The 18941-nt window shown below is 42.2% G+C and overlaps 1 long non-coding RNA gene across 1 annotated transcript; it reads right to left on the bottom strand.

Moving 5' to 3' along the window:
• Window positions 1–110: 110 nt before the first annotated feature.
• LOC133403102 (uncharacterized) lies at window positions 111–5148 on the bottom strand. Its single transcript, XR_009768605.1, has 4 exons — window positions 4966–5148; window positions 2195–2345; window positions 1679–1748; window positions 111–197 (listed from the first exon to the last, which is right to left on the bottom strand). It is a non-coding gene; the product is annotated as an uncharacterized LOC133403102 (long non-coding RNA).
• Window positions 5149–18941: the final 13793 nt, after the last annotated feature.

The raw sequence follows: 18941 nt of genomic DNA, 5'->3' as shown, positions 1-18941 counted from the left end.
GTAAAGGGGATCCTATTTATTCAGCCATGTGTTCTTCTACAGCAGGCACACATCATGTTGTCCTCACACCACGTGTAAAGTGGCTTCTATTCCTACATGAGTATTTGCCACCATCACATAGGAATAAAAAGCCATAGTACACACTGGCTTGTATGTGGAGACAGAGATGACAGCCGGTCTCTGAAGTACGATGAACCCTTTGAAAAGAAAGGGGGGGGGGGGGGGTAAAATCTGATATTGTGTTTTTTGTTAAAGAACCTCTTAGAGTAACAGAAGAATCTAGTGAAAAGGTGTAAAGAAATATCAATCTATAACTCCTTTATTGATCAGTGAGGTTGGAACATAATGCATTCTATATTGTACTTGATGAATCTATGTAACATAAGAAGCTTATGTGTAAAATATCAAGTCAGCAGAGCTCTTATTGAAACCATATTTTTACAGTAAAAGATACTGCAAAGCATGACAAGTGTGTCAATGAATATAAAAGGGTGTAATCTGCCTTTCGCCCGAAGTCGGCTGGGATAGGCTCCAGCACCTCGTGAACCTGAACAGGATAAGCGGTGTTGACAATGGATGGATGGATGGATTCTTCAAAAACTAACCACAAAATGTTAGCCTATTTTGATTTTATGCTGGCTTTCAAATATAACATAGAAATATTCACAAAGTTGCTCAAATAAAAAACAAGGCAGATACTGTACTATTATTCGAGAGAGTGTTTTTAACACCGTCCAAATATTACAAGATAAAGCACTGGATGTGTGACAATCAATTATGCATTTATACAGTTAATGTTAATTGTAGGTGTATCGTCCAATATGCCCAACACAAGACGATACTAAAATCTCTTTAAATGTAAACATCAATTGAACAAAACAGCACTATCTAAAATGTAACAATTTCAATTACTTTCTCAGAATAATATAACTACATTTGATTATATTTTGATTAATTTTTCTTAATTTGGAATGAATGCATCAACAAGACCCTTGGATGTTTCTAAAAACAAAAAGAAGAAAACAAATTACAACCATCACGCATTTTAGAATTTACCACATATTTGTTCTTTACACAAATAATAAACTGATAACAAAGCACGATGAAATGGAAATATATTATAAAAATGTGTCTTTTGCAATATATTACATTATATATAATATATTATGATATGTGTACAGCATGTGGAAAACCACCCTACCATACCAGGCTGACCTAATGACAAATGTGCACAATTTAAACTATTGGTTCATATAACAAACCAGATAAGTTAATGTTCCATAAAATGCCAAACATTATTCAGATGAAACCGTTCAAAAGTCAATTTTCCTTTATGTATCCACAACCTTTTCAAAATCTCAGGCAAACTATAGATTGCACCACAAGTTGTCGTTTGGAAAAATAAGACATGTTTGTGACTTAGGCAAAATGTCACATGCCCAGAGAGAGCCAATCGCAAAGCGTCGGATTTAGAAGGAGGAAGTGACATGAAACTTTCATGGCTATTTTTCAAATGTTACTAAAATTGTAATCATGGAAATTTCAAGAAGCAACTGTAATTTTATTATACATCTTCTGCCAGCAATGTAATGGAGTACAATTCCATACATTTTGTAATTAAATTACATAATCACATTACATGAGCTACTCCCCAACATTGAATTTATGCCAGTGTTACCTCTGAAATTGATGTGATGGTGCAGCATCCAGTCAATCTCCTTCCACATCCTCTGGCCAGCAGCTGTGTGCTAGAAGAAAGTGAGAGCGCAGTATATTTTGTTCAGGTTCAAGACACTGTGTCTCACACAAAGTAAGTAGAATACGCACACACACACTCCCGCTGGCAAGCCTTTTTTTTTTTTTTTTTTTTTTTTATCATCTATGAGGCAATTCTCCAGAGGCCCAGTCTTGCAGGAGCATGACAGGAACGCTTTGCACTTTGAAGTGGAGTGACATTATCAGGAAGTATCGTCTTGAAATAGCATCTCTTCTCTGCATTTGCGAGGCTCCTTCCCTGTCGCTTCTCATCTTCGGCTCTCCCGTCTGTCTGCTGACAGCCTCTATTTTTCTTCTTCTACTACCGATTCAGCAACTCGCTTTTGTCTGCTTTTCTCTTCTCTCCTCTCTTCCTTGTCCATCTGTTTCCTGACAATTTCATCCCTCATTTTGCCTTTTCCTTCCATTTCCATCTCACCTCTCACCTCCTCCTCTCCTCCTCGATGCCTTGCTGCGGAGCACGTTGTCTCTCAGGGAGGTTGGGCCGCAAGAGACGAGCTGGCGGTCAGCGGTAATGACACTCGGGCCGAGGGTCGCGCAGGTCAGCTCTGTTGGGAATGTGAGGGGAGCTGGAGATGGATGGAAAGAAGGAAAGGGACGAATGAGCACGCAGACTCTATTGTAATGAAGTTCCATTGGGATGATGAAATGTGAAAGCTGCGCTCTACAGTGAGAAAGTGCATGAATAATTCAATATAAACACATTTCCCTGGCGAGAATAAAGACGACACAGGAATCAAGACATCAAAGCAATGTAGCCTGACAACAGTCACAACCTTACCTCCACTCCAACATAAAGAGGCATGCATCTACGCCCTGTCTCCCTGTTAAGACCATATAGCACCAGACATCGTAGTTTACAAAAGTAGGGCACAAGGAGCATGAAAAGGAATTGCTAAACAAATGAGAGGATAAAAATAGAGGTTGCGTAAAATGGAAGAGGAGAGATGAAAGTAAAGTCAAGCACACTTTAATTAGGTGCTTCCCAGCAGGAAGTCACAGATCAAGATCTTTTATTGACTCAACTTGTTACTTTACTTGAGTCTGTGTTTAAGAGTGAGACAATGAGAGCAAAAAGCTATCCCTGTTTGATTATTCCGGCAATTAATGGAACTTTACCGGCAAGGCAACAAAGAGCGAAACCCAGCAGCCCGCAGTGGCGTCATTGTTGGTCAATTTTCCGGAGAGGATGGCGATAGAGCGGCCACTAGGAAGCCACGCGTGTGAAATGCCGAAAATGGGGGGATGTGGTCACATGTTCAAGGTGTTGTCAGGGACACTGCTAAATGGGTCCTAGCGAGAGAGAAAAAGGTCATTGCTAACGACCTTTCAGATCAGAACCAGAATTTTAGCGATGCTCACACTGTACGTTCAAGAGTGCAGCTCCATCCAAACATCACTCTGCTACAGTACCAAGAATGGAAATATAATACCTACTGTTGTTTCAAGTTGATCTAATAACATACATTTTTGTTTGCACATGATTAAAATGTAGTAAACTAGCATAATATTCGTCGCCTCTTCGAAAATAATCAAATCCAGTAAGATGTTAGTTTAACACATTTTTCATCATGTGCAACCAAAGTGCATGTTTGAAATGCGTAAATTCAAAGAACTTTTTTTGCAGCGTACCAATCATTAATAATACATCATTCATAATCATTAATAATTAATTAATAATCATAATAATTCTACAACTAGTTGACATAACAATTCAAAATTAAACTTTAAATTCTGATTTGTGACATTTAAAAAAGGTTTTTGTTTTGTAGTAAGCTTTCTAGAAAAGTATTTTTTGAATGTATTCATTTAAAGGGAATTATGCCTCTAACTCTCACCAAAATTGAGTGTTGCAACAGTAATCATAAATTTTTCTGGAGTGCATTGTTGCGGCCATTTATGTGCATATGTGCACAAATCCTAAAAACCAAACCACATTGTCACATTATAAGACAAGAGGTACAATTTGATCCTGTTTTTTGTAGTCTTGTTTTGCAATCCCTAATGGCATGTAATGCGATGTAGTCAAATTGTAGAGATCAGTTTTAGGTACACAACGTTATCTTTCTCAACAAAGCAATCTATTATCGCACATTGAAAGTGACTCGGTATTGATTGCACCTGTTGGCCTGCACACTTGCCTCTCCCTCATCACATCGAACTCAATCCATTTGTCCTGAAAGGAGATGGACCGAAACATTGAATTTGAGCCGCCACCCTCAGCCCTTTGTGGCTCTGTGTAAATCCACGCAGTTGACTGGCATGCCCGCAGCCTGAGTGTTTAAATCCAGCACAGTTGCCATTGAAAGGTGTCAGCCCGTGACCTGCTCTCCTCTACCGCTCGCCGCGCGGAGCTTGACGACACACAAGGGGAAGACGATTGACAGTGAGTCCAATATGACTCACTTCACATTTTTGTCAATGTCACTGCCTGTTGACCGTGACCTCAAGCACGCTGCCATCAAGCCAGTTTGCCTTCTTGCTTCCTCTATTAGTGAGTGTGACTTTGATAAACCTTTTGAGATAACGGACAAGCCAGCCCACTGTACATTCTCAATTCTGTTATGGGATGACTCACCATGTAGACACAAATAAGCCACAACATTATGACTACTTGCACAATGTGATGATATCCAAGATCTTTATGAAATAGGCTTTTCCAAATGCTGTAGTTTGGTGTGGTGTCGAATTGTACAGCATCATACTGTGTCTAATATTTTCAATGAGCAATTAATAACATGAGAGTTAAAAATATTGGCAAAAGCTCTCCGTATGATGCGCAGTGCAATGACACAATCATGAAAATCTTTTTAAATGAATACCTGTGTCAATCAAAATAGAACATTTGGAGATGCCAAATCATTCATACGGTACATGTCTTGTACTGGATTTTACTATATTGTGCAAGTAGGAGTATAATGTTGTGGCAGGTCGGTGGATGTCACCTGCTGGCATCCCAGAGGGCATAGCTGTGGTGTCCGTCATGTGCAAAATGTGAATACCCCTCTTCCACATGCCTACTAATCATAAACACTGCATTACACTCACAGACTGAGACACATTCCAAAAAGGTAACTCCTTGGAACAAATGTGGCACCGAAACTAAAGCCGAGCGCCAAGCAGCACTCGCACCGCAAAAGGCGCAAATGACACACAACTCCGAGATGCATGATAACGTGACATACAGACCTTCAGCTCTTCATTAATTCAGCAGACCCTCCCTCTTCTTTTTTCCTCTTCACGGTTTGTGTGGCACCCTCACGTCTGCCTGAGAAACTGCATGTGGTCATCCCATTGAATTGGGGAGCGGGCTCAGCTGCAGAGACTGACATCATCCCTTTCACAGAGGAGGTTTTCCCCACCAGCTATCTGCACTCCCTCTCTCTCTCTCTCTCTCTCTCTCTGTTTCTCTCTCTCTCTCTCCCTCCCTCCATCGCTCTCTCCCCTAACTCCCTCTCCACTCCCTGTAGTAGCGTTCTCTTATCTCTCATTTCTCCCCTGCTTTTTTTTTTTTTTAATCCTTAGTCTCATATTCTCTCTTCCATTTGCCTGTAACTGCTCTGTAAAGCAACACATGGAAGCTCAGCTCAGTAACAAGTGTTAAAGCAGGACTTTTTATCCCCCGTGGGCTTTGTGAACCTGTCATCATCAAGGAAATATATCTAAGACGGCCTCTTTCTTAGAGCTTATATTAATAGATGTGGCTGCCTGCAGCCTGTGCACATCTAGTTTCCTTTTATCTGCCCTCTCTTTGTCTCCTCCACGATTGTAAATGAAGAGTGAATCGTAATGGGCAGACTCCTTTCATGTTTCCCATTCTTTTAGATGAGCCACAATGAAAATAGAGAAAAGCAAACAGCGGGAGCCTCTGTGATTGGGAGGAGATGGGAGCGCCGCTGATTACCACACAAGGAGATGTCACCAAGGACACCGTGCAGTGACCTTCCAGCAAGAATGGGCAAACCTGTTAGCACCGCAGCAAAAGCATGGATAAACACGTAGGCACACATGCTCAAATGTGAATGCAAATACACATGCGCGTGCACACAACGCCGTCAACAACCCCCCCCCCCACACACACCCCTCTTCTGTCTCCCACAGGCATTTCTCTGCGTCTTGGCTCATTTAGGATTACATTAATCATTGTAAGGTAACTGTGGCAGGTGAGATTAAAATTGATTAGCCCTATTAAAGGGATTCACATTACACACACACACACATGCGTGTATGTGTGTGTTTATGTGTGTGTGTGAGAGAGAGAGAGAGATACAGAGATGATACAGATGTCCACTGGGTGACACACACCACACATCAAGACCAACTAAAATGCAGCAGAATGTGTGAAATGCATCTGCAGTAAATGTGAGCACACGCACTCAGGGGTCGATTGTGCAAGAGGCCCGAGTTGTACGAGCTGTTGTGTTGTTGTCTCAACTCTCTTGTCAAGAGGTAGCTTTTAGAATCTTGCCTTTTTGTTCCCATACTGACACTCCAACCCCCCCCCCATCGCTCCTCCCCAATTCACGAGTGAAGAGACTGTATCTGCATGAAAGAGGCAAAAAAGGGGTTGGGGGTACGACCACAAGCAAGATCTTTTGAGCTTAAATCATCATCATCATAGAAAGTATTCAAGGGACAGTTAGGTCATTTCTGTGTTTTGTTTCTAAATACTTGAAATATGTTTGAACATATTACCTGAAAACATGCAAAAACTGAGAACAATTTATGACAGAATTTTTGCACTATAGCGTTCAACTCTTTTTTTTTTTTTTTTTACCTTCCCAGCTGCCCGGGATAACGGGGGCGCTGACGCAACCAGACCCCAGCATCAGTCGGCGCTCCCCCACTATAGAAGTACTGAGCGCCATCATTTTATCAGTGGCTATCCGTTACTTAGTTATTTATAAAGCCTTGGCCCATTTCTACCACTACAGCGTGCAGTTAGCCATCAAGGTATGCGTCTACAATCCGAAAAAACACAACTTTCCTGACATTTTATGACACGCGCGTGGCACAGAGCGAGCCGATCGCCGATTGAACGGCGCCACTGTGAATTGGTCTGCTAGTAATGGCTAGCAGCTAGTAGCCGCTAGTGGGCTCATACATTTATTATGGGTTCACAGTCATCGCGGCCCGTGGAAGGAAACCATAACTAATATGTAGCTCGTGACAAAAAGGAGTTTGACACGCCTGCTCTACAACCTCGCTCCATCCAACACGCGTAGGTCCACAGAAAAAAAATTCTTTAGGGAAAGTTAACCGTTTATTACTGTATGCACGCTAGCCCGCAAGCTAACGGGCGCGTTCTACTGCGCTGGATACAACTAAGTAATTACAAGAGTATTCTTGGGTGTTAGAGAAAACTCCAATGACTTCTTACACTTGAGCACACTTAACTGCATGTAGTAAATAATTAATTATACTTGAATTACAGGCTGAATTTATTCCTTTCAAAACATCTTGTGTATTGAAGGAGGTGATTGATGGGGTGTGCGTGCGCGCGTGTGTGTGGCCCCAGTCGGAAGCAGCACACAGGAGCAAATCCCTTTTCCTCACCTAAGCCAAGTGCGTTCCACATCAGCGATTGGGAATGAGCAGCGAGGACACTGGAGGCCTGTCTGAGATAGGATTATCTCAACTAAGATTTCCGCCATCTTGAGCTGTCACAACTCTTGACAATAAACAAGAAGACGTGTGACAATCTTAATGAGATGACGAACGAGGAGGGCCTTTCGCGTCGTCTTCTTAATCATTCGCCATCTCGATAATGCAATTCATTAGTACCTGAGACTGCAATAGAAAACTTATGTTTATTCATGCAGCCTGTTACATCTTTAACATGTCTTGCTCCTTCTTGCGGTTTCTATAAGCCTAACAATGACTAACATGACAGAAGACGCAATGTGGGTGCCGTGGCAGGCTGGTATTAAATAAATCGAAGCAGTTACCCATGAGTGCTTTGAGGTAAGTGGTGCTTCCTGACATGCTTTCTACAAGAAAGGATCTTTCTACAATAGAGCACCTCAAGCAGCAGCTAGGAGAAGGCTTTCAAATGAGGATGTTACATGTCAGCCGGTGCCATCCCCAGTGCGGTTCAGCTGTTTCACCATCGCCCAGTTGTCTCCACCAAACTCTCATCTATCGCTCAGTAAGTCAGGCAGACTTGGAAGCGCTCCACTACGTCCTGGATTTTAGTTATCACAGAGATATTGGAGCCGCTCGGTCGTGTGATTACAAAATATGTGTGTGACTCGGAGCCGGTGGCTGTAGACGTCTGTCCTTGTCGCTTTTCTATTTGGTCTTGAATCAATCCCCAGTGTGCAACAATGCCTATTCTTCTCTGTATAATTGGAATGGATGACAGCCCGTCTCAAGTCAACCCATGAAAGCCTCAAGTGACAATGGGGGATCTGACCTGTCCCATGACTTGAATCAGGCAGAGATAACACACACACACACACACAGTCCTTGTCCCTCACGTCCATGTACATTGACTTACATTCGATTCCTGGAGACAAACCCATCCACTACTTTTGCTAACCTTTTAAAGTGACTGCATAAACCGATTTAATTGAATCCATCCCACCCATCCATCCATTTTCTGTACCGCTTCTCCACACGAGGGTCGCAGGCGTGCTGGAGCCGATCCCAGCTATCTTCGGGCGAGAGGCGGGGTCCACCCGCAACTGGTCACCAGCCAATCACAGGGGACATATAGACAAACAACCATTCACACTCACATTCACACCTACGGGCAATTTAGAGTCTTCAATCAACCTACCACGCATGTTTTGGGGATGCGGGAGAAAACCCACGCAGGCACGGGGAGAACATGCGAACTCCACACAGGCGGGGCCGGGATTTGAACCACGGTCCTCAGAACTGTGAGGCAGACGTGCTAACCAGTCTCCACCGTGCCGCCCCTTAATTGAATCCCACTCGTAAAATTAGTAGGTACGTACAGTATATGCACAAAATGGATGAAAAGCTAGTAATCAGCATTTTTTTCTAGCTGACTTGAGGAACATGCACAGTCATCATACTCTCCTTACTCATGCCTGGACATGTACTGGCTTTAGCAGGGGGGCACGTCTGGCACTGCAGGATTTGAGTCCCGGGCGGCGTAGTGTGTTACTGATGGTAGCTTTTGTTACTTTGGTCCCAGGCTCTCTGCAGGTCATTCAATAGCTCCCCCCCATGTGGTTGTGGGATTTTTGCTCTTTTTTGATGAAAATTACAGGCCTCTCTCATCTTTTTAAGTGAGAGAACTTGCACAATTGGTGGCTGACTAAATACTTTTTTGCGCCATTATATATGCTGTATAGATTATGCTGCAAGTTACCTGGATCCTTTAGAATAGTGCAAAAGAAAAAGGTTTCCTCAAAATTATCCTAAATGTATGTATGGTGAATGACATGAATTATGCCGTCATGTTCTGGGTAATCCCATGTTACCGTTTCTGATTTAGTAGGTTATCTTTTCTTTTCTGATTTAGTAGGTTATAAGAAGACTGTTGGTGTTAAGTGTACATTATGTGTCATACATGTATGCAATGATATTTCACAAACTCATTTTCTATGTATTTTTTGCTCAAGAAAATGAAAGTCATTTCCTATCATATCAATCCGATTTGGAGCAATCGGTAAATATGTAATTGTCATTAGAATGCCCCTGTTTCATCGCCAAAATCGATACGCCGCCATGTCTTTGTGTGATATCGGAGGCTGAAGTGGAGATCAAATTCACTGCATAGCCTGTGTTGAAAAGGGAGTGTATTATATTATACATTGGAAGTACTTACTCATATTTTATGTGTCGTCGCAGTCGAGCAGAATTCTAGCACTTCCAAAATGAAATAAAACTTTTCAGGAAACAATTTAAAAAACAAACATCTTGCTTGAGTTTCCAAAAAAAAACGCTTTGTAAAGTTGGTATTATACCTTAGATAGCTTATCATATACTCACACACTCACATCAACACAACACAACAGGGGGGGTGATTTTTGTTTTCTCTGCAGACATGGTTTTTAAGTCCAGAACTATGCAATAAGTGCTAATGTTTGTAGCATTAGAGATGTCCTTTCATCAGAATCACAACTGAGCACAGCGACAGGTTTGTAGATAAATAGATATATTTTTTTTATTATTAGCTTTAATCTGATCTCTAACTATTTACAATAGGAATTTATAAGGGCGAAAATATTTGCTGCCAGTGGTGCTTGTAGTGAGTAAAGCTGGTGTGACTGTGACAGAGTGTACATTTGAATGGCTGCCAGCGAGGTACATTATTATTCAGTCCCCTCGCTATTCTGGCGTGCCTATTTTTATCTGCATGTGATGCTGTGAATATAAAGTCCCAAATCCTGCTGCATATGAAGCCACAAATATGTTCACGCACGAACAGATGAGGCAAACACTGTGAGTGTGACTGAATATAGTTTTCAAGGTGGTATTTGTTAAAGCAGATTCCCAACTTGTGCTCCCAAAAGCACATACTGTGTCTCAGTTTCTCTCTGTATGTTTGCTGTTCGCTTTGTTACCACAGAAACCACCATTTCCCAAGCATCCCCATGCTGTTAGACACTTAAAGTGGCCTCAACTCGCTCGCCATTAAAAGCCTCTTCCCCCATCTCTCTCCCTAGTCAACACTTACTGTGTATGTGTGAAGCCTAGTCTGTAAACATCAGCGACAAACACTGACACTCAGCTGCTCGTGGTTAAAAATGGCTTGGTATGAAAAATACCTCAATGTATTCAACCCTTGGAACTGATTCCCCGGTTAAGACATTGACAAGGCCCATGGAGTTAAATGTTTCCCCCCATGCCATATTGATTTAGCTCAAAGAAATTAATTTGATTCTTTCTCTCTCATGACAGCCTATGCGTCATGTATATATGGAACAGGTGGGTGTACATTATATGGATATCAGCCATTCTTTACAACAGCAAGATTTGAATAAAACAATTACGTGATTCGAAAGGGGCGGCACGGTGGCCGACTGGTTAGAGCGTCAGCCTCACAGTTCTGAGGACCCGGGTTCAATCCCCGGCCCCGCCTGTGTGGAGTTTGCATGTTCTCCCCGTGCCTGCGTGGGTTTTCTCCGGGCACTCCGGTTTCCTCCGACATCCCAAAAACATGCATTAATTGGAGACTCTAAATTGCCTGTAGGTGTGAATGTGAATGCGAATTGTTGTTTGTTTGTTTGTGTGTGCCCTGCGATTGGCTGGCAACCAGTTCAGGGTGTACCCCGCCTCCTGCCCGATGATAGCTGGGATAGCCTCCAGCACCCCCGCGACCCTAGTGAGGAGAAGCGGCTCAGAAAATGGATGGATGGATGGATGGATGATTCGAAAGGAAAGTGTTGAGCCTGTAAGCACAAACACTACGACAGGGAAGAGATTCATCTCACCAGCTTTTCCGTATTCATGATCACCATTTAGGACGTGTCTTCTCCAAGTGCCCTTGCTGAAGACGCCCCTTTCATTGACTACTTTCTCTCTCCATTTGTTTAAGACTCATTTGCATTGAATTTTTGGCATTGGTTTTACCAACAGACGCCCTCCCTGACTCCAACGCTCCCAATTTATCTGCAGTGGCTTGGCATCCAGATGAGCTGCTTTGCCCCCGCAAGAGGCTACAGACAGGCAATATATTGTCGAAATACAATATACATCATGCACGAGTCTAACATAAAGAGTGCATTACTCAGTTTTTCACAATACATATTGAAGAATCGACAATAAAAGTGCCTTGTACCTTGTTCCTTGTACCTTAATTGCAAACTTTCCCTTTAACTGACTTCTAATACCCTAGAAAAATAACTTTTTGCTACCTTCACTAAGTATGAATTTTTAGTGTTATCAACAGAAATACACAGTGGTTAAAATCTTAAAACATCTTAAAAAAGAATTCATATTCATACTGTCCATGTAAGAGACAGTCAGAGGAGTATTATTTTCAATATGTTAATACACTATATTGCCGAAAGTATTCGCTCACATGCCTTGACTCACATATGAATTTAAGTGACATTCCATTCCTAATCCGTAGGGTTCAATATGATGTCGGTCCACCCTTTGCAGCTATAACAGCTTCAGCTCTTCTGTGATGGCTGTCCATGAGGTTTAGGAGTGTGTTTATGGGAATTTTGGACCAATCTTCCAGAAACGCATTTGTGAGGTCACGCACTGATATTGGACGAGAAGGTCTGGCTCTGTCTCTGCTCTAATTAATCCCGAAGGTGTTCAGGTGGCCAGTCAAGTTCATCCAGACAAAACTCTTTCATGTCTTTCTGGACCTTGCGTTGTGCACTGGTGCACAGACAAGTTAGAAATGGAAGAACTGTTCCCAAAAAGTTGGGAGCACAGAATTTCCCAAAATGTTGGCTCCTTAGTTCCAGTAAAAGGAACTCTGAAGGATTCAGCATACAAAGAACTTTCGGACAATTCATTGCTCCCAACAATGTGGGAACAGTTTGGGGATGACCCCTTCCTGTTCCAACCAAAACTGGTATGGCACTGCACGCTTGGGATTTGACTCAAGTCTACGTTTACAATTGTTTGGGCTTGGTAGAGCTCTGCACTCTCCTGAGTGTGGTTATGTTTATCCTTTAAAAGGCAGAATTTTTGTTTAGCTCTGTACCTAACAAAATGTCCGAAGGCTGTACACTGGAACTGTTCACTTTGTGTTAAAGGAGACATAAAGAATATTTTTCCCTCAATTTTTATCAACCTTCTCCTCTTTCGCGTCGCTAGACTAGCCTGGGTTGGTGTGAAGAAACTCAGCTACATACAGGAATGCTAACAACTGTGCTGTTCTGTACTGTGTGTGAGGGTTTTTTTTGTTTGTTTTTTTTGCGTTCTAAAAGGATGATACATCCATGGTTTTGGGGTGTGCCTCCCGCTTGGAAAATAAATTCAAAACCCAATTCCAATGACGTTGGGACATGTAAAATGTGAATAAAAACACGACAATGATTTGAAAATCGTTTTCAACTCATATTAAATTTAATACACTACAAATACAAGATATACATGGTTCAAACTGATCAACTTTATTGTTTGTTTGTTCATTTATTTATTTATCTATGTATTTATAGAAAGTGGCTCGTCCGCTCTGGATGTTCAGCCAGTCTTGCTGTCGAATGATTGGCAGAGAGGGTGGGGGGGTTTATTATGTTAAGTAACCCCACTGTTATGTAACGCTGTGGGGAAGTACAGTTACGTGGTGGTTCGGCAGGCATTCCAAAGACCCAACTACAACTTTGTGTACAAACAATCAGTGTTTCATAATATGGCCCCTTTAATGTTTAATTGCCTTCCACACTGAACATTAATACTGTAATTGATGCTTTAGCAGAATGAAATAGTTAGTGGTGAGGCACTTGGTTGTGCCATCATTAAAGCATCAGCTTCAATATATCTTTAAACACACACGCTTCTCTTTAAAGTACATTAGATGGATTATAAATATATTCCTTTAGTTGGTGCTTGGATGGTGCTTGTAGTGAGCACTGACATAGAGATGAGATGTAACGTATGCAGTATAATAAATGTTATTTTTCAGAATTTCACACTGCTTGGCTTTTACGCTGGTGCAAGCAGTAGAACAGATATAACGTTTCCTCCCTCTGCTTACTGTATCCATCATAATATGGCTGCTGCCGCTTGGGTCAACAGCAGCAGGTGGTATCGGGTGGTCTGATGTGACGGAGGTGTAAGTGGCTTTCAGATTGCAGGATAGCCTGTCAGCCAGCGAGCCCTGAGGGTGGGGGAAATGTGTTTGGTGGGGGCTTCGCACCATGTTGGGTTGGCGAATGGCCTTTCCAAACTCCCTGGCCTTCACTCGATTTCATCTCTGGATGGGTGTTTGGGGACTCTTTGAGAAGCTGGCTCACAGCAGCTTAGATTGATGAAGTGATGGTGATGGTGATGGTGATGGTGATGGATGGAGGCAATAAAGGTCTGGATGTCCTGTCTGTTGCCTGCGATGAGGTCGCTATGAATCACTCGTCCGGGGATACTAAACATGACGGTGCTCAATAACCGGCTGTTCCTTCCACCACTTCTTTCGCCATCAGTGTGGTGAAATTGTTTTCTGCATGAAACATGTTTGGATGGAAACTCATTGTGCAACAACATCAGTGCAATTTAATGAGATCGAAAACAAGAGTTGTTTCAACAGTTGAGCTTGAACTGTTTAAGATTTTGAATAAAATGTAATACAAATCAACTGTGCCGGGGTCAAACTCTCCCTGTCACAAAACCTTTCATACCTGTAAAAGTAGTAGTAAACACTCAGTTTTCACTTTCATGACAAATGACAAAGCCACAAAGCAAAGGTGAATTGCATCCCAGATACACCTCACACATTCTTAGTGAAGTACAGTATGCATGATGGCGGTTCAAACTTCAACGTTTTGTTTGACTTTGAAGGTATATTTGCCACATCAGGTGCATTTGACTTTTGAGTTTCCATTGCATTGTTAAATTACCTCAAAACTGAGAATTGTTTGCTTGGTTTGTATAGTTAGCAAGATAATGCTTAAACGACCAAATAAAATCATTTCAAAACGACAAAAAAAAAAATCCTTTTCATCGAGATAAATGCAGTGGTGTCAAATAGATTTAGGTGCAATTACAGATAAACGTGCCAATTCATTTTCATTTCGCAGATTGGCGTATGAATATCCTGCGGAATCGTTCCGACAGCAGCAAAGTGCAAATTGAAGACACATCTGCCTAATGGTGTCCTCCATACTTCCCACGAAACAGCCTTAACTAACATACGAACAGACATCCATCCATCCATTTTCTATAGCACTTTTCCTCATTACTCTCAGGTGAGTCAGTTTACACCCCGGACTGGTCGCTGGCCAATCGCAGGACACATACAGAGAAACAACATCCATACTCACATTTACACCTATGGATAATTTTATCTTCAGTTAACCTGACGTGCATATTTTTGGCTGACTTGACTGTGAGGCAGATATTCCACCATGTTGCCTACTGACAAACAATGAAATAAAAATGGGATTTTATTTCATTTATTTTGTCTTATTGTTGTTTGATTAAGTGTGGATGTTCTCCCCTGGGTTTTCTCCGGGCACTCCGGTTTCCTCCCACATTCCAAAAACATGCATGTTAGGCTCATTGAAGACCCTCAATTGTCCATAGGTATATGTCTTTATGTGCCCTGTGATTAGCTGGCGACCAGTCCAGGGTGTACCCTGTCTTTTGCTCAGTCCGCTGGGATAGGCTCCAGCTCACCTATGACCCTAATGAGGATAAGCGACATCAACAATAGGCGGATGTTGTCTGAATTGTGACGGAACCCAACAAAGGCGGAACCCCACCCCTGATTCAAAAATGGTTGAGTGCAATTCTGATTGTGATCTCATTTGACAGTCGATGCTGTCAATGTAAGAAGATGCACTAATGCACCCTCTCAAAACATTCCATCATTTAAAGCACCGAACACTGGTGATCATTTTTTGTATGCAAACATTTCTTGAGTGATTGTAAGCAATACAAAAAGAAATCCAATCAGCACAGTCAGCTGCAATTCCTGAATAATGTCATTTGAATAAACAGGGTATGGCAAATTGCAGGCTTCGTGTCAACATAAGTTAATGATCGCAGATAATAATTGGTGGTTGGAAGCGGGGCCTCCATATTGTGGAACATTAATATTCGGTGGCAAAGAGCTCATGTGATACAAGAAGCGACATAAGTGATTTTAAAGTGGCAACACAGTTCATCAGTCCGCCATGAATATTCATCCTGCTCTGTGGCTCCTCCAGGGCAGCTCACAACTCGGCTGTACTGCGTGCGTCTCATCGTTGTGTTGTCGACTCCAAGAAGCATGAACTCTGGGGCTTCTCATTACCAGAGCAAAAACAACACTCAGCTGCCTACCAAAGAGGGTTGTGTCACTTCATTCGTTTCAAATACTAAGAAGACTGACTCTGGGTTCACAACAATTGCGCTTGTTTAGTGCGCATCACATGGAAAACAGTACGATACATTTAGCATCTTGGATTGCTTTTACGTGGAGCCAATCTGCAGCTCATTGTTTGCAATTTGAAAACATTCACTGTCTTCTCCTCAGGTGCCAGAAGGGCCACGGACTGATTTCTGAGGCATCTTTTCCTTATGTTGTCATACCTGCAGACTCCTTGGTGCTTTCCCCAGATTGTAGCTTGTAGCTAGTAGGGCTACTTGACTGACAGGCCTCGGCCCCTGGGAGCCTGAGGGCTGGAAGATGGATGGGAGGTGGCATCAACGAAGGCTGCTCTAGGCTCGTACTTCTCCGACAATTTTCTTCACACCGGTTTCAGACTGTCAGGCCTAGAGAAAGGCCTCACTGCATCATTCATGAGATCACCTCGCTTTTTCACTCTTACCTACCCGTTTCGTGGCAGGCACCTTAGACCCACTGTTTAAAGTGAACGAGTATTGGACCTTGTCAAAATATGTTAGCGTAGTTTACGTTTCACAGCAACAGTTTGGAAACAACTTGGATCATATGGGGTACGCCGCACCCCATCATGTTCCAGCATGACCGTGCCCAGGTACACAATGTATGGTTGAAAAAGTTTGGGTGTGGAAGCACTAAACCAAACCTCATAAATTTTCTTCTGGATGATTGGACACACATTTCCTCAGAAACTCCAACTTGTGGGAATTGATCCCAAAAGAGTGGAAGCTGTTACTGCAGAGAAGGACCCGCTGCATACTTTCTTCAAGTTTTACTTCCTAATGGCTAGTTGCCACCATCCATCCATTTTTTTGTAGCACTTGTCCTCATTCGGGTTGCAGGTGAGCTGATCCTCTCCCAGTTGCTTTCGGGCAAGATGTGGGATACAAGGGCAGGGCACATATAGGCAAACATCCACTCATGCTCGCATGCACACCTAAAGTATTTAGAGTCATCAATGGGATTAACATGCATATTTTGGGAATGTAGGAGAAGTCAGACCTGGAAGAAAAACACTCAAATCGTGGGGGAAATATGCCAATTCCGCACAGGATGACCTGAGCCGAGATTCAAACCGAACACTTCTTTGTGGTTAGAGGCACTGTGAAATATTTTCTCGTAACTGACGTACATGTGCAGGGCTTCTACAAGAAAGGGAGGTGGAAACCACTGGTCATTTGAGCATACGTATAACGAATAGTGCCCTCCAAGAATAAAAACATACATATACAGTTGAAACCAGATGTTTACATACAAATATAAAAAAGACACACGCACACACCACTGACCACCTTCCGCCCCCCCCCCTCCCCTCACTGTCGGATATGAAATCAGATGAAAATGTTCCTGTTTTAGGTCGATTAGGATGACCTAAATTATTTCTATTTGCTAAATGTCAGAATAATGAGAGAATGACATTTGACAATGTTCCATTACTTTTTTCAAAGTCAGAAATTTACATACAGTAAGGTTACTATGCCTTTAAACAATTTGACGAGGCAATTTCTTTGGAAGCTTCTGATAGCTTTGTAGACAACAGAGTTCCTAAAAGTGTACATTTGAACTAGACAAACCTGAAACACACTGCTTCTTTGTGTAACATCATGGGAAAGTAAAAAGAAGAAGATATCAGGAAGACAATTGTGAACTTGCACAAGTCTGGTTCATCCTTGGGTGCAATGTCCAGATGCCTGAAGGTGAGATGCCATATTCATCTGTTCAAACAATTATACGCAAGTACAACCACCACTGAACTGTCCAGCCATGATACCACTCAGGTTCTGTGTCCTAGAGATAAACATGCTTTGGTGTGAAATGTATATAATCAAAAAACCAAAGCAAAAGACCTTCTAAAGATGCTTGCTGAAGTTGGTAAGAGTGTGTTTGATTTTCCAAACTGAAACGAGTACTGAAAGGCCACTCTGCCAGGAAAATGCCATTACTCCAAAAGAAACATTAAAATGCCAGATTAGGAAAAAGACCGAATTATGGAGACGTCCTGTGAGCTGACGAAACGAAAATTGAACCGTTTGGCCACAATAAGCAACTTTACGTTTGGAGGAAAAAGAGGGACGCTTGCAATTTGGCAATACGGGGGTGGCAGCATCGTGTTGTGGGGTTGTTTGCTGTAGCAAGGAATGGTCCACTTCACAAACTAGATGGCATCGTGAGGAAAGAACACTATGTGGACATACTGAAGCAACATCTCCAGACATCAGTCAGGAAGTTAAAATTTGGGCGCAAATGAGTCCTCCGAATGGACAATGACCCAAAGCATACTGTCAAACTGGTTGCAAAGTGGCTTAAGGATAACAAAGTTTTTGGTTTGGACTGGTCACGGAAAAGCACTGATCTCAATCCTATTGCAAAATTATGGGCAGACCTTCTATGGCATGTGTGAGAAAAAGATGGCCTTCAACCTTAGCTCAGTTACACCAGTTGAATTGGGGCAAAATTCCTGCCAACTACGGTGAGAAGAACGTGGAAGGATATCCAAAAGTTTTGACCTAAGTCATACATTTTTTAAAGCCAATGGGACCCAATACGAATGAAATGTATGTAAACTTCTGACTTTGAAGAAAGTCATGGAAAAAAAAAAATCCTCTAATTGTTCTGGCATTTAGCAAATAGAAATACTTTTGGTGATCCTAATTGACCTAAAACAGGAAAGGTTTAGTCTGATTTAATTTCGGGCAATAGAAAAAAAGTGTTTTTAATACAAACAATTGTTTGAATTCCATTTAGTTTGTTTGTTTTGTATCGTGTATACAAACATCTGGTTTCAACTGATACCATCAACTCATTAAATGCTTAATTATGCTTTCATTGTTAATTTTCTGGCGGCACGGGTAGAGCGTCTGCCTCACAATTTGAGGACCGGGGTTCAATCCCCGGCCCCGCCTGTGTGGAGTTTGCATGTTTTCCCTGTGCCACATCCCAAAAAAAACATGTGTGGTAGGTTAATTGACAGCTATAAATTACTCGTAGGTGCGAATGGTTGTTTGTTTGTATGTACCCTGCGATTGGCTGGTAACCAGTTCAGGGTGTACCCCGCCTCCTGCCCAATGATAGCTGGGATAGGCTCCAGCACTCCCGCCACCCTTGTGATGATAAGCGGCTCAGAAAATGGATGGATGGATGTTACTTTTCATACAATAAAAAACAGATTTACTATGAGATCTGG

The sequence above is a fragment of the Phycodurus eques genome, chromosome 5, assembly GCF_024500275.1.
Source record: "Phycodurus eques isolate BA_2022a chromosome 5, UOR_Pequ_1.1, whole genome shotgun sequence".
Classification (NCBI taxonomy): domain Eukaryota; kingdom Metazoa; phylum Chordata; class Actinopteri; order Syngnathiformes; family Syngnathidae; genus Phycodurus; species Phycodurus eques.
Note: the sequence above shows the minus strand (reverse complement) of the source record. Positions and strands in the feature narration are given on the sequence as shown.